The sequence below is a fragment of the Anarrhichthys ocellatus genome, unplaced genomic scaffold (assembly GCF_004355925.1).
Source record: "Anarrhichthys ocellatus isolate YVR2014 unplaced genomic scaffold, GSC_Weel_1.0 scaffold28, whole genome shotgun sequence".
NCBI lineage: Eukaryota > Metazoa > Chordata > Actinopteri > Perciformes > Anarhichadidae > Anarrhichthys > Anarrhichthys ocellatus.
The window spans coordinates 593958-607770 of NW_022280058.1; positions in this window are offsets into that span (position 1 = coordinate 593958).

A 13813-nucleotide genomic window follows, 5' to 3' on the forward strand; every position below is an offset into this window, starting at 1 on the left:
TTTCAGAGACTTCTGCCTCCCAAGAACTCGCAACAGCAATTGCAACAGCTGCCAAACATACACAAACACACACACACACACACACCACTGACCAGTGCAAGGTTCTCATCCAGGCTGGTGAAGGTAGCCATGTCCATGTTGATGTTGGAGGCTGCCAAACGTTGGACATAGTCTAAATCTGCACCTCCTGCAGGGCCAGTAAAGAAATCATCAGCTGTGCTCAAATAAAGATTATCTGCTTGCAGCATGGATGTGTGTGTGTGTGTGTGTGTGTGTGTTTGTTTGCGTACCGATGAATGGCTGCATGAGCTGGTAAGACGCAGCAGAGATAGCTGATGATCTGGTGTTTGTGGCAAACGCTTGTTCGGCGATGGTGAACAGTATTTTCTTTTTCTCCGTGGTGCAGATGGACACTGTCAGGGCGTCGGCATTTCTGCAGGATACCAAAAAGGAATAAACAATAACACAACAGACTTATACTCGTTTACATTTCTCCTGCCTGGAGGAAGACTCGTGTTGGGTTGAAACGTCGCTAATAAAAGCTTAAGGGAGCTCCGATTGTGGGTTCTTTTATATCATATTTTCCAAGAGACAAAAACACCACAAACTCCATCCAGAAATTGAAAAGTTTACTCTTTGAAAATCACAACTTTTTTTGTCAATACGTCAATTGTATCATCGTAATTTAGATATGTCTGTTTTCAACTATGCTTAAAAGAAAATAGCTGCACACTGGAAAGTGTGGTCAAGTAAAAATGATTCCTACTTTATTTATAAGACTGCTTTTTTCCAAATCTGTAGTTTACGGTTATGGTAGATGTCTAAACTAAATAATGAACTCATATTGCCTTCAGTTAAAATATTAGTTAGCTAGATAGTTCTAGGTCCATGGACCTTTTTTGCTGCTCTATCCTCACAGCGTGTCCTGCAGACACTGTTCAGGGCGGAAAAAAACCAACGGCACCTACTCTGTATGTTTGTAGTTTCATCTACATTCTGATGCACTGAACAAATTATGGTAAAGACACTGGAATAGAAAATAAATCAAAGATAAGGCAGTAAAGTGCTCATTTTAGTAAATATGCAAATATAACATTATCTAACAATGAAACTAACTGTGATCTTAAGAGGGATGCATTAAAAAAACAACTTGCATTTCATAGCAATGTCCCCTGACTCAACCTTGCCCCTTGCACCTCCCATATATGAACGGCCATTTGAACTGTGAGCAACGTCAGTGAATACTATTTGGACTCAGATGTCATGGTAAGTGGTTCTGACTTCTTACTTGATGCTTTGTTGGGAAATGTTCTTCAAAACGACAGCATCCAGGGAGCACAGGTTGGTTCCTCCGATGGATTTGAGCTCAGCACTGCCCAGTTTGTTCCCTGATCGACTCAGATACTTAGAGATGACGGCCTTCGCCTGGACGACGAGAAGAAACATCCATTCGTCACACGGGCACACACGGTTACATATATGAGCAACACATTTTTTCACTTGTTTGCTCACCAGGCTCGGGTCCCACTGTCCGTCCGACGAGTCCATCAAAGCGGCGAGTGTGTCGATCTCAGTGATATTCCACGTGTCGATGTCGGCAATAGTTGCCACGCGAGACGCTGGGCCTAAGAGCTGAACCTGATCTTCTGGGATGGTAGAGTAAACCTACAAGTACAGGATCAGAGTCAGTTCATTTGTTTGATTTTGAGTGTTTTTTTGTGTTTGAGTTTTAATGTAAGTAGAAACAAAGTGAAAAAAAACCACCAATAAGTTGCTGATTAGGTCACTCAAAATAAGTCTAAAAAAAACTTGCACTCGGACATTTTCTTAAACTGATTTTCACCTCGATTTTTGTTTATTGAATTTCAAATCAGATGTATTTAATGTTTAAAATTCGAAATACTTTTTGCTAAATCAAAAACAAAACCCTGACCAACTTTTGGGAGGCTTTATTCTGCATTTTATGTGTTTCAACAGATGTTACGTAGATTATACAATCCTTTTATATATGGGCATCTTCCTGGCCAGACAATATTTCATTAAAAATGTAAGCTTCTTTCAGCTTTTTTTCAACCATCATACTTGTTTACAGGAAGCAAACTTCTGGTTCTGATAAAGGTGAAGGGCCTAGAACTTGTATTCTCTCTAGTGGCCATCAGGGGGAGACTCCTCAGATTGTGTAGAAGTTTATGAGAAAATGACTCCACTTCTCACTTGATTTTTACTTCAGTAAACATTGTAAATATGAGTTTATGGTCTCAATCGCTAGTTTGGAGTTGTCTTCAGTACAGGATGATGCTCATTTAGTAAATGATGGTCCATAAATCAGGGTGTGTTTTAGGGCGGGGTTGGGATTTGATGGAAAAAGCTTTCTATCAAATGGCATTACGGAGAGCTTTTTTATTGCTTTAAAAAAAAAAAACATTTACAAACCAATCACGTCTTCTCGTCACTTACCTCTCGCAACTTGCTGAGAACGATACTGAGGTAATCCTCCTGGTCCACCTTCTCAGTGATGGCATCCAAGTTGTTTTTAACGATCAAGGCGCTGAGGCAGCAGTTGAACTGAGCTATGTCGTCATAGGCGAAGGGAAAAGTGGCATCGCTGATGGTCACCCGGGTGATCGTTCCTACAGTGCACTCATTTACTAAAAAACACAGGGGGAAAAATAGTTAAAATAGTAAGTTCATGAAGAGGAAATAGCAGATAACGGAAGGAGACTCACCGATTGATCGCTTTGACTTATTTCTGATCGACTTCCTTATTTCTTTCTTCAGCCTCTTCTTCTTCTGTCTGTCCACTCCGTTGCTCCTAATAACTTTCAGGAAGTACCTCAAGAATCTCCGCTTCATTTTCTGCTCGCAGGAATTAAAAAAACAAACAAAAATAACATCACCAACATCCATCCAACACCAAGCAGGTGACTTAATGCCAAAGAAGAAAGGAAAGACAGTCACCTTTTCTTCTCAATGCGTTTATTCACGTGTTTATTACTCACTTTGTCAAAGTTATTGTAGAAGGTTGAAGTCAGATACAGCGGTAACATCCGAAGGTCCTTCAGAGTCTGTACGTTCCATGTTGATGGAGCCCTGGTTATCAAAAATGAAAAAGTGTAAAAACAGGATATCAAACTGAAATGGAAACAAAAACCCATGTTTTAAATTACAATTTATTTGTTTTTTCAAATTGTTTCATATTTTGGAAAGAAACAAAAAAATATAGGATCATTTAAGGTTACTGGTAAGAAATAAATCTGTCGATACTATGACATACAAGGAAGAGGGTTTGTGATTGCCTTTTAAAAACGTGCTATTAGATGCATTGCTTCTGTTGACGTACCCGTACTGCGTTTTCCCGCTCTGCAGTAGAGCTTCAACAGCAGCCACTTGAGCGTCGGCGAGGTTTGCGCAGTTCTTGAATTTTTCCAAGATGGACGGTTCAGAGTTCTCGATGTAGGACCCATCCAGAGTGCAGCACATGTTTCCCAACACCGATATATTGTCCTCAGTCAAACTCGTGTTTGTTATGCCCTTAGAACATAGAAGGGTTGAGAACAGAAATGAATTACAGATTGGATTGTTAAAAGAACAGAAATATTTAGCATCTGAATTCAGATTTACACTGTTGTCACAGTTGTGCTTTTACACGATGATGAACGCTGACACTTGTTCTTTATTAGTTTATGTGCTAACAGTCAGGGTACAATTTAATTTCATGGCTTTCTGAACCACATCTGAAATTTCAATCAGCCACCTTTTATCTCCACCAGGACGATCATGCGATCGCTCGTGTGTGCTTCCGTGAGTCTGTAAGTGAGTGAGTGAGTGTGCACCTCTGTGTCTGTCCACTGCTAATCCTGCATTCTGCTGCAACAAACTGCATAATGTTTTGATTGTCAAGTTATGACTGCATGCTCAAGGACCTCTCGTGGTTGCGGTGACTCCCACTTTCTCTTAATTAACACCTTTAAATGCCTGTTTTATACTGCCATTGTCTGCCTGCTGACTGTATGACATGTCTTGTACGATTCAAACCTTTTAGTCTCGGTGAAACAATAATCTTCCTTCGTGATTTATATTATATTTATATTTCTGAAATAAGCAGTTTAAATGTAGTTTGACGGGCTCTTTCATCATTTGAGGAACATGTGAGATGTATTATCTGGTTCCGTTTGCTCAGGTACTCACCAGGCAGCTCCTCGCGTTATCGAACAGGGCGGTCATTTTGTAGCTGAGGGTTGAGGAGAAGACGGAGAAGTCTGCTTCTGCCAGCTGTTCAAAATAGGACCTGCAGCTGGCCTGTGGCACCAGGGAGTAGCTGTAGAGTCACAGAGAGACGGAAACTAACAAAAACTGTTCTGACAGTTATGTTCTCAAAACAAAACCTGTTTTTCCAACAAACTCACTCATAGTACAGCAGCATATCAGGAGGATAGAGGTCGAACATGGTGGCATCTGAGTCTCCATTAATGTGGGTGTACATGCAGGTCAACTGTTGGTGAGACGAGCAAATACTGTTATGAAGTCTGTATACATCTCCGTTATTTTTCCACTAAGCTGTGATTTGTAGATGAAAAAAGCTGTTGAGGTGAAAAAACATTCATTTTAAATATCTGGGCTACATACAGTATAACAAAGACATCTTGTCTCAACTGCGTTACAATGACTTTATTAAGAAGTCACACGTTCTCTCACCTGAGTCTCCACCAGAAGGACCTTGTTCTTGCCTTTCCTCCGACAGGCTTTGATGAGCTTCTTGATCTGCACCGATTTAACAGTCCTCACTCCGGTGCATGTGAACCCTTGCAGCAGAGAGGACGACAAACTACACACACACACACAAACACACACACACGCACACATTGTATGTTATATACATGTTGAGAACCACCTGCAGGATATTTCTTGATTGAGTATTTCGTGCTTCAAAAAACTCACTTGCTTGGACCTCCCAACGCCACAGTCGCAGATTCCACAGCGATCACATCAAAGAACAACTCAACCTAAAATAAATAAATACATAGTGCTTATCTGAAATGCACAGCAGGTGTGTTCAGAGCAAAGGTGTGTGTTTCAGTGTTACCTACCTGCTGCCGTTTCCATTTCTTCTTGTTGAGTTTCTCGATAACCCTGCTGTTATTTGAGAAGCCCAGCAGCAGAGCACGAGGGATCTCGGCGGCCATTTCGTCTGGAACGATCTGTATGATCGACTCGATGTTGCTGTTCCCCGATATGATCTGGGTCAGGAAGTGGGAGGTGAGTTAAATATGTGTTTCACCACCGAGCACGCCCAGCAGTGATCTCACAGTGTATTGAAATACACTTCTACATCACTTGCAGCAAGCAGAGAGGTGAGACCAGTGGAGGTTGGCAAACACAAGACTTTCAGGGGGTGTGACTGTTAAAATTCCCCACCTTCACGCAAAAAGGTTAAGTGTGTGTGTGGTCTAAATTTGTAGCATCAGTTAGTATTCAATTGAGGCTTGAGACAGGCCTTGGACGTTTCAAAGGTTTCAAAGGTTTGTGAAGAATTAAAAAGAAAAATACATAGATTGTGACACTTTTTCAGAAACTGCATCCAAATTTTGGAATTTTGGACCTTAAAAAAATATATACGAAACAGAGTAAATTTAGGTAAATCCCAGTCTGTGAGTCTCCAATCTATACTTAATGTACTGTATTTTCTATATGACGACATCTGCTGGATGTCTGTGATATTTCTCCAAGAAAGTTTTTGTTTTTGTGTTTTTCCGTCTGAAACTGAATGGAGGGTCTATAGAGAATGTTGTATATCTTGTTGTATATCTTCTGCTGCAAATTTGGACTATAAAAAATTGAATTTGTATCAGAAAAAAGGAAGCTGACATACCCGAGTAACAAAGGTCTGCCGGATGATCTGTGGAGCAGACATTATGTGCTCCACAAATGAAAGCTCTTTGAGGGATACAGTAATCAGCGAGGCGACATCGAAGTTGCTGATTGCTTTCGCGGGTACACCCACGACGAGAGAGCCCAGCATTATCAACGACGCCGGGGTGTTGATCTGTTGGGATGGAGGACACGGATGAGACAGCTTTATTCTGACTGCTGTGGTCCCGGACAAACTAAATCTGAATTCAATAGAACATGCAGTCGCAGACAGACTGACAGACAGCAGCTACCTGGAAAGCTCCCAAGGACATCAGAGCCTGGACGATGGCCTTGGCCTGACCTTCATTCCAGCCCGTCACAGCGCTGAGAGTGGTGAGGGCCTCCAACAGTTGCTGAGGATTTATGGTCTTTATCTGCCCGGTGGACAAACCGGTGCTTTCGGCGCCGAGGGCAGAAATGGTCGTGGCATCGATGTTGTCACCGAAGTTACCCGCCAAAGCTGCAGACACCTACAATGAAAAAGTATAAACTCAGTCAGTTGGAGTTATATTTTTGTGTAAAGTAGAGTTCTTGTTTTTGAGTACAAAGGCTTGTTCTTGGGGCAGTTCCCTATAAAAGTACAACGTATAGGATTCACTCTTAAGTACATTTTTTTGTACTTCCATTAATAGCTTCTAAATTGCAATTATGTTCCCAAAGAAACCAAAACGTTATTTTTTTTTTAACAATGAGGAGGATCACAGGGAGGACACAGAAATTCATGCTTCCCCCAAACTAACCAGTATAAATTACTAGCACAGCGAAAAGGACACGATCCCTCACCATGTTCCCACCAGTGATCACTGAAGAAATGTTTGACGGATCGCCAAAAACCCCCGCAGTATTTTTCTGATTAAACTTTAATCAAGGCATCTGCATTTGTTGAGTTTCTCCAGGTTTTTCCTTTAAAATTGTCGCCTGTCTGTTTGTGCAAATATTACGTCCCAGCTGAAAACTACACTGCTAACCTACGTGTGTTCTAGTGTGCGTGTTTATTACCTGTGGGTCCACGGATGTACAGATGGTGGTCAGGTTGTGCAGAACTATCATACTTTCCTCTGGTGTCAGCTGGCTGAACGCTGGACCAGGAGCGACACATCGACACGACAGAGGAAGTCTGCAGAGAGAGCGAGAAGAATCGGTTTACACACAGATGGTACCGTTCACCATGGCCGGTACGAGACAATGGGCCCCTGAGGACAGACACGTAAGAGACCCCCCACCATGTCTACATCGGAACAAGACACCCAAACTCAAACAGTCTACTTTAAGTCATTTTGTGTCCCTTTGTAGCCATTTTTCATCTATTGCTAGTTGTTTTTTTTAGTGGTTTATAGCTGCTATGTGTCTCTTTTTGGTCATTTTATGTATATTTTCAGTCATTTTGTGTCTCTTTGTGTTCGTTCTGTCTTTCCTTCCTGACCCTCTGCCCCCTGACTGAACGGGCCTATCGGGGCTATGCCAGTAATCCATCCATGTCGTCCACGTATGTATTTGTGATGATGTGGGACAGGTTTGTGGCTGTTTAGACTCACAGTAAGGGGTTGAAGTTGCTGTCCTGCTGATAAACGAGCTCGGTGTAGTAGTTGGTGAGGTTGAGCGGTAAAGCGGTGTGGTTGAGTGTGGCGAGGTTCAGAGGGTTCACTGTGAACACCTGGATAACCTGCAGAGAGGACAGAGAATGGCTTTAAAAACACGGGGAAAAAGGTGGTCTGAACATCATTATTCCATCTCTCTTCAACTTGATTTCAATCCCAGTGAACACAGATTTCAGAAATCCGGTTCAGTACCTGTGCCGATCCAAACGTCTGAAGATCCTCCAGAGTGAGGAAAGGCATGAAACGGCCGATGTACTCAGCGAACCAGGCTGTGGAGTTTAGTTCTGGGTTGCCGGGGTCGTAACATCTTGGTACCGTCGCTACAACGACAAGTTACAAATATTTACACGGAGGACTTCACCGAGGGACGCCAGGGAGATAAATAACGAACAAATGAAAACAATGGTAACATTTACGACAATATTAGCATCTCTCTTCGAGAAGGTCTGCCCAAATAGTTGCTAGATTTGTTGCTAGATTTGAAAAGAAACTGGTTGCTGAAGGGGTCTTAAAAGTTCCCAAATCTAGTGAGAAAGTTGCTCAGTTGGCAACTCTGTTAAAGTTAAGCTGTGTGTTTTAATCAAGAATGACCTGAGGTGAGGTAGTCCCTGATGGTGTTGAACACATCTCTCCGCATGAAGTCTGCGGCAGTGTAGTTGTATTCACCCAGAACTGAAACTCTAAAAAACAAAACACATGATTTGAAAACATCCAAAAACGTAAAGAAAAATATCAAAACTGAGTCGAACGTTTTGTGAAGACCACTCGTACAGTTTTTGGAAAGCCAGGCAGGAGGCGTTGTGTGTGCTATTGGGGCTGATCAGACTCTTTGGGAGGAAGACCAGGTAGTTGCGGAGACGTCGGTCAAACCAGGCGTTGACCTCCGACCTCTCGGAGCTGCTGAGCGCCATGGGCCAGACGCAAAGCAGTGTGGGCCGCCGCACCGCCGCTGGGAGAGACTCCTGTCGTGAATGTACACAATAACGTTACTGTGTCATGATTATGTGTTTTCTGTGTTTGTCTGTGTGCTTGTGTGTCTGTGTGGTACATACGTTCTCTAGGAACGTCGGTGTCCGCATGTAGATGCTGTAGATCACACAGAGCTCTGCATCGTTGTCGACGACGTCAGGGCGGCGGAGAAAATCTCCAAGAGCTGATGGAGGCATGGAGTTCACCAGCTAGAGTAGCAGCAGAGCAGAGGAACATAAGTCATCCTCTCATCCTTCAGTCCAGATACTAACAACTGACTCGCCATTGTACACCGACCTGATGCATCCTGTCGTGAGGCATGAGGGACAGGAAGGTGGTCAGGTTGGGGAACTGGAATCCCATGAATGAGCGCTCTAGGAAACTGTAGAAACTGTGGTTGTAGTTGTCACCGTAGCACTTGAGAGGTATCGGTCCTAGAATGAGGGAGAGTGAAAGAGGTCGCCCGTCAAACACACTTGAGTTGAAATGAAGGCTGTGTGTTTGGTTTCTAAGATGGTAAATCAGAGTTTATGGACTTCTGGACAACATACAAACGCTTGCTGTAAAGTATCATTGAGAGTGTTAAGTATTCCTTTCCATCTAACAGACTTGCAAAGACATTTTTCAACATAAAACAGTGTGAAACCACTGGCAGGATTTAACGGCGAGCTTGTGCGCATGCAAACAAAACAAGAACCCGCTCATTACAACATTTCTCCAAACCGCTACTAGTGGTCAAAACCCTCCACAGGGTGCCTTTAAGCATCAGCCTCTCTGCTAAATGTCATGCAATTACTGCAAAGGGTATAAAGGAGAAGTGAAGTGATTACAGTAATGCATCATTTTGTATCATGTTACCAGCCAGAACTGTTACCAGTTTGCTTTCTTTACCTTTGAGAGTCTGAACGATGTGGTTGTGGATTTCTGTCTTTGTATCTTCACTGAGAGAGTAGATTGCTGAATTCAGGCCCTCGACTCTGAAATAAAAGAAATAAAACAAAATAAAAAATAAGGTAAGCAATTTTTATTTTTACTGTATGACTGCATTTATTGATATTTGATTGGAATCTATACTACAGAGATGAAGGTAAAACTATTACATTTTCTATAACCATCAAGGATCTCTTTTCAACACTAAGTTCAATTGATCCCAGTAAAATTAAATCATCAGTTTGTCAACTTACCCCTGCTGCTCGATGCTGCAGTTTCTTCCCGCCAGTATTCTGAAGAACGGTGCAACGTGCTGCGGCAACAGGTTGACCAGCAGGGGGCCCAGTCGGTTGTGGAGCCACAGCGAAACCACCGAATCCCCCACCGAGGGGTCAGAGAGGTTCACACGATCAAACACAACCTGCAACATGGCCGACCTCACCGCCGATGAGAAATTGTTTTCATGACCCTGCGGGGAAAGAGAAACGACAAAATAAGAGTTAAAAAGAAGAAATCAGTAAAGCAACGACAAAGAGCAGCTTTTAGAAATATAGGGTTTCGTTATGTGTTGCCAGTTTAACTGCAACTCCTTCAACATTTCTGAGATTAGACAGTTTTGAATTGTATTTTGCTGAAGGCTTGTCAAGTCAAGTTAAAACATTCACAGGGAATATATGAACTATGATATATTCACAGGGTTCAACATTCAAGTTTAGTTTTGAACTTCAGACAAATTTGGTCAGAAATCTAATTGCCCACAAATTGTTTTATTCATCAGCAGTTATCAAATCATGTTTAGTCTCTATTTAACTAAATGTATCTGTATCTCGCTTGTAAACTTTGTCTGCTTTCCAAATCCTGTAAATTTCTTTCTTTTTTTATACTTCTAGTACATACTGCAAATGCCCTTACAAAGTATGTAAAGTTGCATGGAGTATGCATTCAATTGTGACATACTACTTCGTCATAAACTTTGACCCTATCGCTCATATATCCGCTGTGCAGAGGATTGTGGGTCAGAACAGCCAGAGAAGCATGCTGGTTTGCGTACTACAAAATGCAACCGGATGGCAAATTAAATAGTATGGTAGTGCGGGAATTGGAACGCACAGTTTGTCTTTACCAGCTGCCATTTTCTTGCAAGTGCTTGATCGGTATACTGCACATGTGCAACTCTCAACAGAGATGAGAAGGAAGCGAGATGGCTCACTCCTCAGCTACTTACATCATCCTCTCCGGAAAAAAAACAAGGTGTTCATTCCTTTTTTTACCACTTGCCTGATCGTGCAAGTAATTTGCTAGATTTGCTGTTAAACCCTGATACAACCTCAGATAAGCAGACAAACTATTTCACACACTCACCATGATAGCAGGAGAGAAGTCGTCAAAGAAGGCAGGCAGGGATTTGTTGGGGATGTGTTTCATCACCATCATAACCTGGGCAGGAGAGGTGAGCTGGCCGGGTGTGGCGGACACCTCTGCCAGCTGTCTGACTGTCAGCTGCGGTAAAGCCGTCATCTGCACGTGCACGCAGACAAATACACGAATAACAACGTAGATGGTTAAAACATGGAGGCAAAAAACAGACAAATAAATGAGCATAAAATCAAGAGATGTAAACAGGAAGTACCGTTGAAAAGTTGGAATAGAGCATCCGCAGGTCGTGGATGGACGCGAAGACGGAGAACCCTCCCAAGTTCTTCTGCAGCCATTCTCCACTGCTGTTAATGTGTGAGCTGCAGCTGGAGTCTAAACCACAAGAACAACAGACAACAAATTCAACTTTACTGTGTGCTTTATGTTTGCAGCAGGTTCAAAAAAACCATGATGCCTTCAGTATATTTATGAATGATAGTTCTGTTGGTATCGAAAACATTATCATGCTGCACAGATGTCCATGGTCGACACGTCATATTCTACAGACTTAACGAAACATCTTTGTTTGGTACAGATCCTTTTGAGCCACTTTATACGAAACAATTTGTGATAACACACTTTATAAAAATGTGAGAACATACCTGTGGTGCTATTCCTGGTCAAGAAAGGCTTGATGAAATGTGTGTACACAGAAATCTGCCTGGCGACTGTCATGTGTGGCTGGACGTGGCTCAATATCTGCACCCTGAAAAGAAACGAGGGGTCGTGTGGTTAATGCAGAGTGTGATGACATCGCGACGACGAAAGAGAGAGATTCAGATCTGCGCTGAGATCAGATCAGTTTGGAGACGTAAATGTGCTGCTCACATGTGCTGGTAGGTGGTGCAGTTCAACCCCTTTGTGGTGAGACATGAGAGGAAGTTAGGGGAAACGGCGGGCAGGAATGGTCGAAGCCGGACTTGGAACCACAGCTGGAAGAAGGCGGGATTGTTGAGGTTGGTGTCCAATCGGATTTCTCGTATAGTGTCCAAAATCATTGGCACTGCAGGATTTGTGGGGTCCAGAGTCTACAAAAAACAACAAAATTAAGTATATAGTTCTGATCAGTAAAAGGGTAAATTGGTAAATTGGGGAGAACTGATTCATACACTGTTGGTTAGAAGATCCAGAGCTCTGTCCAGCACACTTGAGGCTTTGGAGATGAAGAGCTTCCAGACGGGTCTCGAGCCGTAGGAGATGGAGGAGCGATTACACAACAGCTTCGCTGCCAGATCTTCTGCTGTCAACGCTGTCAGCTGTGTGATGAATGGGCAGAAGGACAACAGGTGAATAATGAAGAAAGATCAGTAAAAACAAACCGAAGATCCAAACTACTTCACACATTAGGGCAGTTATTGATCAGTGGTGGAGAAGGTACTCAGATCCTTTACTTTATGTAGGTAAACAAAAGTTTAGAAGTAGTAACTACTTAAAGTATCAAAAGTTAAAGTACTCATTATGTAGAACAAAAAGTTTTATATTATTATAGAATATTATTTTATTCTTTTTTTAATCACTTACAGAAACATGTAGGAGCATTTTGATGTTGTAGTTTGCAGTTGTGGATGTAACAAGTACTCAAGTACTGTACATAAGTAGAGTTTTGAGGTATTTTATGTTACGTTGTACTCTCTACTTCACTACATTCTTTTTGACAGCTGGAGTTATAGTTACTTTTTTCAGATTAAAAATAAAATCAACAACAATAAGCTAATAAATGATGATAATGATGTACTATTATAGATTAAGCTGCAACAGTAGTGATGCTCACATATTAATGCCTCAATAATTATAGTAAAATAATAATAATTCTGCACAATGAGTACTTTTATTTTAGGTACTTAACTTTGAATTTGATAAAATAATATTCTATAATAATATAAAACTTTTTGTTCTACATAATGAGTACTTTAACTTTTGATACTTTAAGTAGTTAATACTTCTGTACTTTGGAAGAACAGGACTTGTAACAGAGATTTTCTACACCGTGGTATTGTTACGTCTACAAAAACATCTGACTACTTCTTCCAACCCTTGTCGTTTGTCACCTTGGAGCGATTTCACAGACTTTGTATACTACTAGGTGGATTAGCATGTTTTATGTCATATGTTTTATGTAAAAAAAAGTAACTATAAGCGTCAAACGTAGTAGAGTAAAAAGTAAAAAGATATATTTCTGTAATGCAGTGAAGAAGAAGTAGTAAAGTATCATAAAATGGATGAAGTACCTCCACACTCAACTTAAATACTTGAGTAAATGTACTTAGTTCCACCACTGGAGGTGTTTTGGTGTCTTACCGACGCACAGGCGAATTCCTCGACAGCAAAGTCACAGTAACGTCCGTTAACATCTCCTCTGTCGAGGTGGAGCTGCAGCATGCTGCTGTAGTTTCAAAATAATAAAATTAAAATATTAAATTATTTATTGACGATATATGAACACAACAAAAATTGTGTAAAAAGCTCAAGTAAGATAGAGAGAGGTTTATAAATCCCACCTGTTCACTCCAACACACATGTCTGTTTCTGTAAAAAGAAAAAAGCAATAAATGAATTCATGGAGATTATTAACATTCACGTACTGAACTTTATAAATGTTTAAGCAGTGAGACGGCTTACCGTTTGTCATGGTGACATTGCACTTGGGGAGAAAAGGATTAAGATGGTTATGAGTCTTTTATCGCAAAACAACTATGAGACGAACAATAGTCAGGGAAAAACAGATAAAATCACAGTGAATTACCTCTCCACTGTTTATGATGCAACCTATGAGAAAAGTATAAATGCACATTAGTTTATGGTATAGTTCATGAATGACATATTTAAACGCTCATTGCGATCACAAGTTCACATTATGGCGTATTAACAGCTAAATAAAGACATGTTCATGTTCACTGTGTGTCTCTTAAACCCGCAATGATGATTTTAGATTTTTGTAACACTTGGGGGCAGGGGACACAAGTTGCAAACACAACTGACACACTAACATA